Genomic DNA, 13,976 nt, shown 5'->3' with positions numbered 1-13,976 from the left:
GAGCTTTTCTCCTTTCCAGCCCACAATCCTGTACTCACACCATTGACACATCCCAACATCGCTAAGAGAAGAGAGAAGATTGATTTTGCTGCGCTTTTGTGAAGAAGCTTTGACAGGAATGACATGTCACTCCAAATATCTGAAATAACTCTCACAGGGCACAAATTGGCACCGGGCCCTGCAGGGCTGTGATCTCCAGGTTCCAGACTCAAGCTCAGTGACTGAGGTTTGGTGCTCTGGTGTAATTTCTGGGAGTTCTTAGTGCAGCTGCTGGTAAGCTCAGGACAGCAGCCAGTACTCACCCTGGCAGAGCAGGTGGTAGGTGAGGGAGGAGGAGAACAAAGGACCACGACTCTCCAGCAGTGCTGCACAAAGGCTTTAATGAGAAGGAGCAAAAGCGGTGGCACAGAACAGAGACCAAGGAAGAGGTGTGGGGGGCCAGGGAGGGCAAGAGATGGGCCCATTTGCCAAAGAGAAGGGGGATGATGCCCCGGCCTCAGCAGATCTGACCTCAGCAGCGGGGGAAAGGCAGACACAGGCCTGAGCCGCCCAGGCCAAGGGAGCCCCCAGAAGAGATGGGAACCCCCGCGGTGCTGAGGGAGCTGCCCACAGCAGCTGACAGAGAGGATCCCACGGCTGTGCTCTGAGGGAAGGAGGTGAGGATGGGGCCCGGCATGGTCACCACCACCGGCGAAGGCTCGATGTACACCATGGAGTCAGCGCAGCGGGCGTTGCAGGGCTCAGTGCAGCTGCTGGCAAGGGGCGTTGGGCCACAGGGGCCGCAGGGCCGTGGGGGACAGGGTCTGCAGCAAGACATCTCTCGGTGCGGGAGGCAAGGCTGCAACACAGAGCAGGGAGCGGCACCCGGCCTCAGCATCGCTCTGTCTCTCTGTCCCTCAGCTCTCCCCAGGGACACATTTGGTCTCCAAAACACACTCTGTGCCCACAGCTCCCACCACCCTCCTGGTGCCCTCCCAGTGGCACGGCACGGGAAGGCCGCCCCACTTCAGCAATAGGAGCCAGCCCAGTGGCTTTAAGGGCCCTGTGGAAAGACTGGTCACAGCCCATCTGCAGAGCAGACATGGCTGTGTCAGACAATGTCCCTGCGTGCGCCGGCACATTTTGTTACACCACGGCAGGTGCAAATTCTGCTGGGCACATCCCCCTGAGGCTGAGCCCCATTGATCCCCTTCTGCTGGAACAAAGCCCCCTCTTCCCAGCTGGCCCCAGCCCCCAGCATGGAAAGGCTGACAGCCCTCCAACAGTTCTGTGCCAGGGCCACGCTCAGGCAGCCCAAGGATCAAGCCGGGCAGCCTCCATGAGAGCAGCTCAGCCCACAGGGAGGGATGGAGCGGGCTCAGGCTTACCTCGTTCCTCGAGGAAAGGGAGGCCAGAGACCAGGATGCAGAGCCTGCAGCAGAGCAGCCTTTTATGCTGGGTCCCAGAGCCCTGTGGGGCCACAAACATTCCTTGTTTGTGAAACATCCAAACTCCTGGGAGTGGCCACTTGCCAGGCCTCGCTGATGATCAGGTCCCTGCCTCTTTCATCTCAGGCACTTTTCACCAATTTCACAGCACCCGACTTGAAAATGATTCATGTGCGTCCCCGCTTCCTAAGGCAATTTCATTTGGAGGTCCCAAGCCAGTGTATAAGGTGTATTGAACAGTCTTTGTGTAGTGTCTCTAAGTTTCTGTTATTTGCCCTTTCTGATGTTTAATTGGGCTCCAGTTACAGTTAAATTCAGCCATGAAGTGATACCCAGCTCATCTCTCAGGAGCTTTCAGTGCAGACACTCAGGCTCATTGTGAGAGTCATTTCTTCCATGGGTCATCACAGACCTAGAGAAGACTGTGGGTCACTTGAGGCACAAAGTCAACACTGCACAACCCCATAGTGGGGAAGGGACCCAACTCTGCAGGGAGGTGGCAAAGCTCAGTGGAAGGGAAGTCCATGTTCACCTGAAAGGATGTCCCCTGCAGGCCTGAGTGGCAGCCATGGGGAACTTGCTGACAGTCACAGGCTGTGCCACAGCCTGGTTTTGTGATCAAAGAGATGCTGTGTCCTTCCCTGAAACAGACCCACAGCCACACTGACCTGCTTTACTCAGTGTGCCCATCCCAGGGGCAGAGACCTGGCTGGTGGCTTTGGGGAAAAGGCTGAGGGCAGGGAGCCCATGGCTGTTTTTTCTGGGTCTGGCATGGGGTTTCCCATTCCATGCATTTTACATTTCAAAGGGACACTGGATCAGTCTCCCAGGGCAGAAGAGTAGGTGTCATTGTGATGTGGAAGAGCTGGGAAAATCCCTGAGCTCCAGGCAAACCTGAGTCACCCAGTGTGGACTTCAGTGGACTGGCTGCCACAGACTCAGGTGCTCAAGGGATAACAGAGCTCATACCCTCAATGTTCTGCTGCCATGAAGGATATTTCCCCACCTTGTGTTCCCAGTCGGGGATCGCCTGGTGCTTGTCTGCAATCTCCTGCATTTGCTGTCTCCCAAGGCAGGGTCTTTTGGTGGCAGCTCAAGGACTGTAGTGACCCAGAGTACCCCACATCAACCCCAGAAGGTCTGTGTGGAGCTCTGGAGGTCTTGTGCTCCTATCAACTGCTCTGGGCAGATCACACTGCCCCAGTTCCTCAGCAGACTCTGGGCCTTGTCCTGCCGACTTCTAAGCACAGACACCGCTTGCAAAAGAGGTCCCTATCACTTGTACAGCTCTCCCAGGCCTGTCCCTTGTCCTCCCCCAGGGAACTCTGGGATTTCCTTTCTTGTCACTTGTGATTGCTGCCTCTTGCCCTGTGACAGTGCAGCTCTCAGGAGAGTTTGGCTTCATTCTCTCCTGAACTGCCAGGAGGTGATGGAGGCGGCAGCTCCATGTCCCCCTCTACAGCTTGCTCATCAGTGCAGGCAGCCTCAGTGTCATCTCCTGCTGGTCCTCCCCATTGAGGACCTGGAAGGCTCCTCTGTAGGAGCCCTTTCCATCTCCTGGTGGCCTCCTGGGGGTGCAGGGCATCCCTGGAAGTGCTGCTCAGGAGACAGGGACCTGTCTGACAGGGGCAGTGTTCAGAGGACAATGGGACAAGGCCCACTATTTACGGAGGCCGCTGGGAAGTTTGTTCTTCTCAGAGAGGGAGCAAAGAACTGCCAGAGGTCTCTCCCAGCTTCCATTATCCTGGGTCGCCCTGCATCCCCTGGGCCCTTGAGCAGCCACCAAATGGCAATGGCTTTTGCAAAGCTGCAGCAGCAGCACAGGATTACATGGATGTACAAGGTGGTACCGGACTGGTCCTAGAAGGTCTGCAAGTGCCCCTGACATAGGCTGACATTTTGGAGGAAAGGGGCCATGTGCTGTGGTATCCCTGGAATGCCTGAGTCCAGGGCACTGTGTGCACTCATTTCCACATCAGCATGATTCAGGTCTGCCTGAAGCTCATGGATTTTCCCAACTCTTCCACATCACAATGGTTCCCACAAGCTCTGGGAGACTGATCCAATATCCCTTTGAACTGTGCTATTAGGTGAATGGGCAAATGATGCCTGCCCCAGGAAAAGGGGCCATGGGCTTTGGGCTTCCTGCCCTCAGCCTCTGCCCCAAAGCTGCCATCCAGATCCCGACCTCAGGGCTGGACACAATGAGCAAAGTGGGTCAGTTTGTGTTTGGGAAAATGGGTCAATTTGTCTTTCAGGGAGAGATGTAGGCATGCCTTTGATCAGTGTCCTACGTGTTGAATTCCTTGTTTTCTGGAGGATCCCCACTTCCCAAGCTGAGGCCAGAGCTCTGGTTGTCAAATGCCAAGGTCAGGGCAATCCCAAACCTGGACACAGCCTAGTAGGCCTTGAGTGGGTGGAGAGCAGCCCTGTGGAGGGGAACGTGCAGGTTCTGAAATACTGAACATGAACCTGCCCTGCCAGCTAGCAGCCCAGTGCAAAAATCCAATCTTATTCTGGGCTACATCCAGAGCCGTGTGGGCAGCAGGTTGAGGGAGGGGATTGTCCTGCTCTACTCGGCTCTCCTGACACCGTACCTGGGGTACTGCCTGCAGCCCTAGGACCCACAGGCTAAGAAACACACAGACCTGCTGCAGTGGGTCCAGAGGAGCCACAAAGAGCAGCAGGAGCTGGAGCCATCAGCCTGTGAGGACAGGCTGAGAGGGTTGGGGTTGCATAGCAAAGAGAGGACAGGGCTCCCAGGAGACATTCAATTAAGAAAGGGAAGGATACCTGGCTGGGGTGTATAGGGATGGCTCAAGGGCCACTGGTTAAAAATGAAAGCTGGTGTATTTAGATTGGACATTGGGAGGGCATCTTTTTCTTGGAGACGATTGATACACTGGATTGGGCTGTGCAGAGAAATTCTAGAAGCTGTTTCAGGGGGCTTGAGGGAGATGATTTTAAGGTCCGTTCCATTCCAAAGTGATTCTAAGAGTTATCACAGAATGTTGGTTTCTACAAAGAGGAAGAACAACATTTGAGGTGAAAGAGGCAGGGACCTGATCATCAGCGAGGCCTGGCAAGTGGCCACTCCCAGGAGTTTGGATGTTTCACAAACAAGGAATGTTTGTGGCCCCACAGGGCGCTGGGACCCAGCATAAAAGGCTGCTCTGCTGCAGGCTCTGCATCCTGGTCTCTGGCCTCCCTTTCCTCAAGGAACGAGGTAAGCCTGAGCCCGCTCCATCCCTCCCTGTGGGCTGAGCTGCTCTCATGGAGGCTGCCCGGCTTGATCCTTGGGCTGCCTGAGCGTGGCCCTGGCACAGAACTGTTGGAGGGCTGTCAGCCTTTCCATGCTGGGGGCTGGGGCCAGCTGGGAAGAGGGGGCTTTGTTCCAGCAGAAGGGGATCAATGGGGCTCAGCCTCAGGGGGATGTGCCCAGCAGAATTTGCACCTGCCGTGGTGTAACAAAATGTGCCGGCGCACGCCGGGACATTGTCTGACACAGCCATGTCTGCTCTGCAGATGGGCTGTGACCAGTCTTTCCACAGGGCCCTTAAAGCCACTGGGCTGGCTCCTATTGCTGAAGTGGGGCGGCCTTCCCGTGCCGTGCCACTGGGAGGGCACCAGGAGGGTGGTGGGAGCTGTGGGCACAGAGTGTGTTTTGGGGACCAAATGTGTCCCTGGGGAGAGCTGAGGGACAGAGAGACAGAGCGATGCTGAGGCCGGGTGCCGCTCCCTGCTCTGTGTTGCAGCCTTGCCTCCCGCACCGAGAGATGTCTTGCTGCAGACCCTGTCCCCCACGGCCCTGCGGCCCCTGTGGCCCAACGCCCCTTGCCAGCAGCTGCACTGAGCCCTGCAACGCCCGCTGCGCTGACTCCACGGTGTACATCGAGCCTTCTCCCGTGGTGGTGACCATGCCGGGCCCCATCCTCACCTCCTTCCCTCAGAGCACAGCCGTGGGATCCTCTCTGTCAGCTGCTGTGGGCAGCTCCCTCAGCACCGCGGGGGTTCCCATCTCTTCTGGGGGCTCCCTTGGCCTGGGGGGCTCAGGCCTGTGTCTGCCTTTCCCCCGCTGCTGAGGTCAGATCTGCTGAGGCCGGCGCATCATCCCCCTTCTCCTTGGCAAATGGGCCCATCTCTTGCCCTCCCTGGCCCCCCACACCTCTTCCTTGGTCTCTGTTCTGTGCCGCCGCTTTTGCTCCTTCTCATTAAAGCCTTTGTGCAGCACTGCTGGAGAGTCGTGGTCCTTTGTTCTCCTCCTCCCTCACCTCCCACCTGCTCTGCCGGGGAGATCCTTCCCTCTCCCATGGAAACAAATGGAACCCCAATGATGGGGCACTACCCAATGCTGGTAGAGCTCCTGGAATGGATTGCAGAGCAATAGAAAGGAATTGGCAGGGAAAAGAGGAAAAGAAGCTGCAGAGGAAAGGAGTAAGAAAGGAGACATTCACAGCAGTGGGCCTACAAGTACTGGCACACGGAGTAAGCTGCTGTTCCTGTGGGAATGGTCAAAGGTGGAAACAGGTGCCCAGAGCGTGTAGCCCAGTGTCCGGAGTGAGATGCATCCAAGACAGGAGGAGGCAGTGGTGGCAGAGCAGAGTCCTGTGCCTGGCCCTTTGTGAGTGGGAGTTCTGCAGCTCAGGTGCTGTGTGTGCTGTGTGCTTGCTGCGAGAAGAGTGCAGAAGGGAAGCAGCAGCAGAGGAGAGGGCTGAGAGTGTAGGCATGGTGAGGGCAAGCAAGCTGAGGCAACCAAAAGGCTCAGGTCCCACTGAGATTTGAACTCAGATCACTGGATTCAGAGTCCAGAGTGCTCACCATTACACCATAGGACCTCCTGCCCAGGTTGCCTGGGCCCCCTGTGCTCAGCCTGCCTCAGCCTTATGGCCCCAGCTCAGCCTGCCTGCCTCTCCACTGCTCTGCACATCTCACACCTGCTGCAGCCTTCCTGCACGCCCTACAGACCCTCTCCCATCGCGCCGCCCTTCAGCGCAGCAGCACAGCTCCCTGCAACCCTCACGCGCCCTCTCTTACAACTGCCGCGCTTCAAAGCACGCAAAATCTTCCCTTTCCCAAATTGCAACAAGCCCTTTCTCACGCAGGCAAACTTACCTTCCCAACTTACCTTCACACACCACAAGCCCCCTTGCCTTCTCTTCTCCAGACCAACCCCCTCCAGCTCCTTAAGGACTATGCAGAGGCTAACTTTGCCCCATCTCTACCAAAGCTCTACAAAGACCCTCTGCTGAACCCCGCACAGGGGCTGCAGCACCAAGGACAAAGCACAGGTGACACAACAAGGGCGCGCCAATGACTGACCTCCACTTCCTCTGAGGAAGAACTTCACTCACTGCCTATGCTGCACAGCAGGGAGGGCAGAACCCGCTCTGCCAACTCTTCCCTCTCACAAGGAACTTGACTGCAAGGCGTCCCAGGAGGACGCAAGTCCAAGTGCCTGCTCAAAGCATGGCTGGAGACAAAGCAAGGACAAGGCAACTCAGTGCCTCAGCCCCACTGCAGCCCCAGCCTGACGCCCAGGTGTGGAGAAGCACAAGGTTCCCTGCCCACCCGGCTGCATTGGCTCACCACTCTCCGGGAGTCTCTGCAGGATCCAGAGCAGCGCCTGCAGTCGGCTTTTGCCAGGGCTGACCTGGCTCACAACCAGCGGGTGCCTGCTGGGCTGGGAGGTCCCTGGTGTCCTGGGCAGGATCCCAGGCTGAGGGGAGCAGGAGCAGCGGCTCAGCTGCTCTGTGGAAGAAGAACTTGTGGAGGGCATGGTCCGCGCTCTTTGGGACCAGGAGAGGCCAGGTGCTGTTATACAAGTTTTATGGTTTTACTAAAAGCAGGTAGCCAGTGTAGAGGCCAGAGGAAGGCTGTGGCCAGCGTTGGCCAGAAAGCTGGGGCCGGCCAAGCAGGGTCCAAGTTGTTGGGCAAGGCAGCCTGAGTGAAAAAAGCACCTTAGCAGAGGATGGTTTCGATCCATCAACCTCTGGGTTATGGGCCCAGCACGCTCCCGCTGCGCCACTCTGCTCCTCCCCAGGCCTGCCTGCCATTGCCCTCAGCCCAGCCTCACGCTGCCCGCCACTGCTGCCCCTCACTCCTTCCCTTCCTCTCTGATCTGCCTCCCCCACCCCACTAAATAGACACCCTCACCATGCACCTCCCTTCAGCCTGTGCTCGGCACCTCCACCGCCTGCCTTTGCCCTTCTCCCACACCTCCCGCACACACCCCTGCACACACCCTGCCCCTTCCACACCCACCCTGCCCCTGCCCCTGCTCAACACACCCCTGCACACAGCCTGCAGCCTTGCCATCCATCAGCCCACCTGACATCCACACACATCCTCACACCTGCAGCCCTCGCCACAAATACACATCTGCTCCCGGCACCCGGCAACACTGCACCTGCCCGACACTTCAGATCTTTGATGGCCAACCTGGGACATGGGTTGCCTTGGCTTGGAACTGCCACCAGAAACAATTCTCCTCTTTTTGCTCTGCAAATTCTGCTGCCTCAGCTCCATGCTCCTCATGGGTACTCTGAAGCAAAAGCTCGGATTTCTGGCCACTTGGTGCCAAGCAGGTTGTCAAGCTGAAGCTCCTTGCCTTTAACACTTGGTGCCACTGCGAGGAGATGAAATGCTCAGCTCCAGGAGGTGATGAAATGCTCAGCTCCAGGTGCCATCTGCATTTGCCCTTCCCTTCTTCATTGTTGGGGCTGCAAGTGCGGGAGCCCTGGGGCAGCTGCAGCTGCTGTCCATGGCACACGTGTGCCATGGTGCTCCCCGTGCCCCTGGTCAGCTGCCCGCAGCCCAAAAGGGACGCGTGCCCGTAGTTGGCAGGATTCGAACCTGCGCGGGGAAACCCCAATGGATTTCTAGTCCATCGCCTTCACCACTCGGCCACAACTACCTGCTCCAGCCCTGCCCGCCCTGCTCATCACCTGCCCTGGGCCACCACACCCACACCCACACCTACGCACTTCTGCACAAGGCTCCTCTGAACAAACACTGCTTCACATGCCTCAAAATCGCTCCCAAGGACAGCAGCAAAAAACACTTTTCATATTCAACCAAAAAAGACAACAAACTGCCTTGGCAAGACTCACTCTCCTACTTACCCAACACTTAAGGCACAACAAGAGAAAACAACCAACCACAAAACAAAACCAATTCCAACCAATCCAAACAGAAATCAACTGACAGCTATCGAGAGGCAGGGGGCGGGGGGGTGAGTGCATGTGTGTTTTATGTCTATGAGGATGTGTGTGTGTGTGTTTGTATGTGTATGAGCATCTGTGTGTGTCTGTGACACACGACAGTGAGGGCAAGCATACCAAGCATACAAAGGAACACGGCCTAAAAGCTTTACAGCACTCAAACTTAACAGTATTTTAACTTAACTTGTACCTTAAAACTATTTAGTATCTCACTCTTAAAATTTGACAGAGGAAAAGCACTTCATACCGTTTAACCTAACTTACAACTTCAAAGTTATACTTAGCAACCTAGCAAAAGAACAACACTAAGCACCATTTAGGTAACTCTATAGCTGGAACTTAACTTTACTGACAGGCCTAACTTACTTAGATCTCCAAGGTTCTTGAACATCTAAGGAAGCAGTGTTTCTCCCAGATTTGCTATAGCAAATACATGCAGACGTGCATGCACACAGACATGAAGAGTCGGTACAAGCAACATACCTGTGAAAAATTCTCCTCAGTGGGCAGTGAAACACTCACTTTGGATGCCTTTGCATCTCCCAAAGGGGGAAGGCTCAGGCCTCAAGGAGTGAGGGTATCAGCCCGGGACTCCTCCTTGTTGGGCAATCCTCCAAGTACAGCGACCCTGAGAGTTCACTGGCTGTGAGAGCCGGCCCACTCAGGGCCATTGCTGGTCACAGCCTGCTGCGGTCCAGGACAGCTCAAATGGTCTCATTTTGGGCCACTCTTTATAGGGTTGTAAGAGAGTGGGCTTTAGTCCTATCAAGGTTTCATCCTGGCCGCAATTTTTGCTGGCACTTTCTTTGCAAGTGTGAGAATGGGGATGTTGTGTTCGGGAAACAAAAATATTTTCCAAGAGCGGTCATTTTCAAGGGGAATTTTAAAAAGGTATATTTACACCTAAATACTGAGTGTGTATGTGTGTTTGTGCATGTGAGAGAGAGAATTGATAATGGTATGAATGTTGTAACTTTGAGTTTGAAATTATTTTCTTGCTGTGAATGTGGACCCAGTGGTGGCCAACACTATTGCGCCCTCTTAATATTGTATCGATGATCGTTTGCATACTATAAATGTCTCAATGCACAGTGTCCCTATAAAACATTAAATATTGATTTAAAATCAATATTCTATTTATGCTTTATCCATTTAGTCATTAACAGAGTGAACTTTTCAGTAACACACTGTTGAAGCCACACTGCCGACATCCAGGCATGAAAAGAAGAGCTTTTCTCCTTTCCAGCCCACAATCCTGTACTCACACCATTGACACATCCCAACATCGCTAAGAGAAGAGAGAAGATTGATTTTGCTGCGCTTTTGTGAAGAAGCTTTGACAGGAATGACATGTCACTCCAAATATCTGAAATAACTCTCACAGGGCACAAATTGGCACCGGGCCCTGCAGGGCTGTGATCTCCAGGTTCCAGACTCAAGCTCAGTGACTGAGGTTTGGTGCTCTGGTGTAATTTCTGGGAGTTCTTAGTGCAGCTGCTGGTAAGCTCAGGACAGCAGCCAGTACTCACCCTGGCAGAGCAGGTGGTAGGTGAGGGAGGAGGAGAACAAAGGACCACGACTCTCCAGCAGTGCTGCACAAAGGCTTTAATGAGAAGGAGCAAAAGCGGTGGCACAGAACAGAGACCAAGGAAGAGGTGTGGGGGGCCAGGGAGGGCAAGAGATGGGCCCATTTGCCAAAGAGAAGGGGGATGATGCCCCGGCCTCAGCAGATCTGACCTCAGCAGCGGGGGAAAGGCAGACACAGGCCTGAGCCGCCCAGGCCAAGGGAGCCCCCAGAAGAGATGGGAACCCCCGCGGTGCTGAGGGAGCTGCCCACAGCAGCTGACAGAGAGGATCCCACGGCTGTGCTCTGAGGGAAGGAGGTGAGGATGGGGCCCGGCATGGTCACCACCACCGGCGAAGGCTCGATGTACACCATGGAGTCAGCGCAGCGGGCGTTGCAGGGCTCAGTGCAGCTGCTGGCAAGGGGCGTTGGGCCACAGGGGCCGCAGGGCCGTGGGGGACAGGGTCTGCAGCAAGACATCTCTCGGTGCGGGAGGCAAGGCTGCAACACAGAGCAGGGAGCGGCACCCGGCCTCAGCATCGCTCTGTCTCTCTGTCCCTCAGCTCTCCCCAGGGACACATTTGGTCTCCAAAACACACTCTGTGCCCACAGCTCCCACCACCCTCCTGGTGCCCTCCCAGTGGCACGGCACGGGAAGGCCGCCCCACTTCAGCAATAGGAGCCAGCCCAGTGGCTTTAAGGGCCCTGTGGAAAGACTGGTCACAGCCCATCTGCAGAGCAGACATGGCTGTGTCAGACAATGTCCCTGCGTGCGCCGGCACATTTTGTTACACCACGGCAGGTGCAAATTCTGCTGGGCACATCCCCCTGAGGCTGAGCCCCATTGATCCCCTTCTGCTGGAACAAAGCCCCCTCTTCCCAGCTGGCCCCAGCCCCCAGCATGGAAAGGCTGACAGCCCTCCAACAGTTCTGTGCCAGGGCCACGCTCAGGCAGCCCAAGGATCAAGCCGGGCAGCCTCCATGAGAGCAGCTCAGCCCACAGGGAGGGATGGAGCGGGCTCAGGCTTACCTCGTTCCTCGAGGAAAGGGAGGCCAGAGACCAGGATGCAGAGCCTGCAGCAGAGCAGCCTTTTATGCTGGGTCCCAGAGCCCTGTGGGGCCACAAACATTCCTTGTTTGTGAAACATCCAAACTCCTGGGAGTGGCCACTTGCCAGGCCTCGCTGATGATCAGGTCCCTGCCTCTTTCATCTCAGGCACTTTTCACCAATTTCACAGCACCCGACTTGAAAATGATTCATGTGCGTCCCCGCTTCCTAAGGCAATTTCATTTGGAGGTCCCAAGCCAGTGTATAAGGTGTATTGAACAGTCTTTGTGTAGTGTCTCTAAGTTTCTGTTATTTGCCCTTTCTGATGTTTAATTGGGCTCCAGTTACAGTTAAATTCAGCCATGAAGTGATACCCAGCTCATCTCTCAGGAGCTTTCAGTGCAGACACTCAGGCTCATTGTGAGAGTCATTTCTTCCATGGGTCATCACAGACCTAGAGAAGACTGTGGGTCACTTGAGGCACAAAGTCAACACTGCACAACCCCATAGTGGGGAAGGGACCCAACTCTGCAGGGAGGTGGCAAAGCTCAGTGGAAGGGAAGTCCATGTTCACCTGAAAGGATGTCCCCTGCAGGCCTGAGTGGCAGCCATGGGGAACTTGCTGACAGTCACAGGCTGTGCCACAGCCTGGTTTTGTGATCAAAGAGATGCTGTGTCCTTCCCTGAAACAGACCCACAGCCACACTGACCTGCTTTACTCAGTGTGCCCATCCCAGGGGCAGAGACCTGGCTGGTGGCTTTGGGGAAAAGGCTGAGGGCAGGGAGCCCATGGCTGTTTTTTCTGGGTCTGGCATGGGGTTTCCCATTCCATGCATTTTACATTTCAAAGGGACACTGGATCAGTCTCCCAGGGCAGAAGAGTAGGTGTCATTGTGATGTGGAAGAGCTGGGAAAATCCCTGAGCTCCAGGCAAACCTGAGTCACCCAGTGTGGACTTCAGTGGACTGGCTGCCACAGACTCAGGTGCTCAAGGGATAACAGAGCTCATACCCTCAATGTTCTGCTGCCATGAAGGATATTTCCCCACCTTGTGTTCCCAGTTGGGGATCGCCTGGTGCTTGTCTGCAATCTCCTGCATTTGCTGTCTCCCAAGGCAGGGTCTTTTGGTGGCAGCTCAAGGACTGTAGTGACCCAGAGTACCCCACATCAACCCCAGAAGGTCTGTGTGGAGCTCTGGAGGTCTTGTGCTCCTATCAACTGCTCTGGGCAGATCACACTGCCCCAGTTCCTCAGCAGACTCTGGGCCTTGTCCTGCCGACTTCTAAGCACAGACACCGCTTGCAAAAGAGGTCCCTATCACTTGTACAGCTCTCCCAGGCCTGTCCCTTGTCCTCCCCCAGGGAACTCTGGGATTTCCTTTCTTGTCACTTGTGATTGCTGCCTCTTGCCCTGTGACAGTGCAGCTCTCAGGAGAGTTTGGCTTCATTCTCTCCTGAACTGCCAGGAGGTGATGGAGGTGGCAGCTCCATGTCCCCCTCTACAGCTTGCTCATCAGTGCAGGCAGCCTCAGTGTCATCTCCTGCTGGTCCTCCCCATTGAGGACCTGGAAGGCTCCTCTGTAGGAGCCCTTTCCATCTCCTGGTGGCCTCCTGGGGGTGCAGGGCGTCCCTGGAAGTGCTGCTCAGGAGACAGGGACCTGTCTGACAGTGGCAGTGTTCAGAGGACAATGGGACAAGGCCCACCATTTACGGAGGCCGCTGGGAAGTTTGTTCTTCTCAGAGAGGGAGCAAAGAACTTCCAGAGGTCTCTCCCAGCTTCCATTATCCTGGGTCGCCCTGCATCCCCTGGGCCCTTGAGCAGCCACCAAATGGCAATGGCTTTTGCAAAGCTGCAGCAGCAGCACAGGATTACATGGATGTACAAGGTGGTACCGGACTGGTCCTAGAAGGTCTGCAAGTGCCCCTGACATAGGCTGACATTTTGGAGGAAAGGGGCCATGTGCTGTGGTATCCCTGGAATGCCTGAGTCCAGGGCACTGTGTGCACTCATTTCCACATCAGCATGATTCAGGTCTGCCTGAAGCTCATGGATTTTCCCAACTCTTCCACATCACAATGGTTCCCACAAGCTCTGGGAGACTGATCCAATATCCCTTTGAACTGTGCTATTAGGTGAATGGGCAAATGATGCCTGCCCCAGGAAAAGGGGCCATGGGCTTTGGGCTTCCTGCCCTCAGCCTCTGCCCCAAAGCTGCCATCCAGATCCCGACCTCAGGGCTGGACACAGTGAGCAAAGTGGGTCAGTTTGTGTTTGGGAAAATGGGTCAATTTGTCTTTCAGGGAGAGATGTAGGCATGCCTTTGATCAGTGTCCTACGTGTTGAATTCCTTGTTTTCTGGAGGATCCCCACTTCCCAAGCTGAGGCCAGAGCTCTGGTTGTCAAATGCCAAGGTCAGGGCAATCCCAAACCTGGACACAGCCTAGTAGGCCTTGAGTGGGTGGAGAGCAGCCCTGTGGAGGGGAACGTGCAGGTTCTGAAATACTGAACATGAACCTGCCCTGCCAGCTAGCAGCCCAGTGCAAAAATCCAATCTTATTCTGGGCTACATCCAGAGCCGTGTGGGCAGCAGGTTGAGGGAGGGGATTGTCCTGCTCTACTCGGCTCTCCTGACACCGTACCTGGGGTACTGCCTGCAGCCCTAGGACCCACAGGCTAAGAAACACACAGACCTGCTGCAGTGGGTCCAGAGGAGCCAC

The 13,976-nt window shown here is 55.5% G+C and overlaps 3 non-coding genes across 3 annotated transcripts; all 3 read right to left on the bottom strand.

The window, feature by feature from the left end:
* Window positions 1-6,190: 6,190 nt before the first annotated feature.
* TRNAQ-CUG (transfer RNA glutamine (anticodon CUG)) lies at window positions 6,191-6,262 on the bottom strand. Its single transcript has one exon. It is a non-coding gene; the product is annotated as a tRNA-Gln (tRNA).
* A 1,124-nt stretch (window positions 6,263-7,386) lies between these two features.
* Window positions 7,387-7,458, bottom strand: TRNAM-CAU (transfer RNA methionine (anticodon CAU)). The gene has a single exon. It is a non-coding gene; the product is annotated as a tRNA-Met (tRNA).
* Window positions 7,459-8,258: 800 nt separating this feature from the next.
* Window positions 8,259-8,340, bottom strand: TRNAS-AGA (transfer RNA serine (anticodon AGA)). The gene has a single exon. It is a non-coding gene; the product is annotated as a tRNA-Ser (tRNA).
* Window positions 8,341-13,976: the final 5,636 nt, after the last annotated feature.

The sequence above is a fragment of the Molothrus ater genome, chromosome 10 (assembly GCF_012460135.2).
Source record: "Molothrus ater isolate BHLD 08-10-18 breed brown headed cowbird chromosome 10, BPBGC_Mater_1.1, whole genome shotgun sequence".
Lineage (NCBI taxonomy): Eukaryota > Metazoa > Chordata > Aves > Passeriformes > Icteridae > Molothrus > Molothrus ater.
This window is presented reverse-complemented; position numbering and strand designations above follow the sequence as displayed.